Source organism: Colobus angolensis, unplaced genomic scaffold, assembly GCF_000951035.1.
Source record: "Colobus angolensis palliatus isolate OR3802 unplaced genomic scaffold, Cang.pa_1.0 Scaffold857, whole genome shotgun sequence".
In the NCBI taxonomy this organism is placed as follows: Eukaryota; Metazoa; Chordata; class Mammalia; order Primates; family Cercopithecidae; genus Colobus; species Colobus angolensis.
In genome coordinates this window covers 27,775-28,932 of record NW_012122454.1, presented here as the reverse complement: position 1 = coordinate 28,932, position 1,158 = coordinate 27,775, and positions in this window count along the sequence as shown.

The following is a 1,158-nucleotide window of genomic DNA, read 5'->3' as shown; positions in this document are numbered from 1 at the left end:
ACTGGTGCTGCCTTTCCTCATCTGATGGTCCTTAGTGAGAGCTCTCCACTTTACTGGGAGATAGGTGGTAGGGGCTGGTTCTCTGCCTCAGCAACCCTTCTGAGCAGGACTCTCTTCCACTCTTGCTGTCACACCTGGTCCTGGAACTGGAGGGCCAGCAAGACAGCACGGTAGAGGAGGGAGAGCATTCTCATGCACCACCCAAGAGGCGAGGCTTTCTGGCAGCAGGAACCAGAATGGGTCATGAAGAGACCTCAGATGCTGAATACAAGTACATCTTTTGGGAAGATAAAGTCACTCTACAAAGTCTGTGAACTTAGGTCAGGTTGTCGTGTTGGGTGAAAGGGAAGGATTTTCCAGGTCTTACCTGGTTGCCTAAAAGTCACTGTGATGCACCTCTATTTAACTCCTTTACTCACAGCCAAAATTGACTGGTTGTTTGGTCTCTGCCCTTTCTTTTTGATGTGTTCTGCTTTTTGTTTTTTGGGTGTTTTGTTTTGCTTTGTTTGAGATGGAGTCTTCCTCTGTCGCCCACACTGGAGTGCAGTGGCATGATCTAGGCTCACTGCAACCTCCACCTCCCAGGTTCAAGTGATTCTTCTGCCTCACCCTCCTGAGTAGCTAGGATTACAGGCAAGTGCCACTGTGCCCAGCTCATTTTTGTATTTTTATTAGACATGGGGTTTCACCATGTTGGCCAGGCTGGTGTCGAACTCCTAACCTTGAATGATGTCCCCACCTCGGGCTCCCAAAGTGCTGGGATTAAAGTCGTGAGTCACTGTGCTGGGCCAATGGATTCTGTTTTTATAAGAATCTTGAATACTATCTCCTGTTCCTCATCAGCCTTTATGTAAACATCAGCTACAAAGTGGGGGTTTGTTAGAGGCTCTGCTGCTCCATTCAGAGCAGCTACAGTATAAACAACCCTAGGTTTTCCAGGCAGATCTCTTCAATGTCCAGTTTTTCCTTGAAGCTAAGACTCTTGTCTTCTATTAGCACAGTGATCAGGGGATATGAATAACTTCCATGGAGTAGGACTCTAAGGTCATGGGGAAGAATACCTTACTCTCTACTGTGAGTGAAACTTACAGTAAGAAACAAAATAAAGGTTTCCTCCAGCACAAAGCTGTTACATTGAGCATCAAGTCCCTGGTCAGG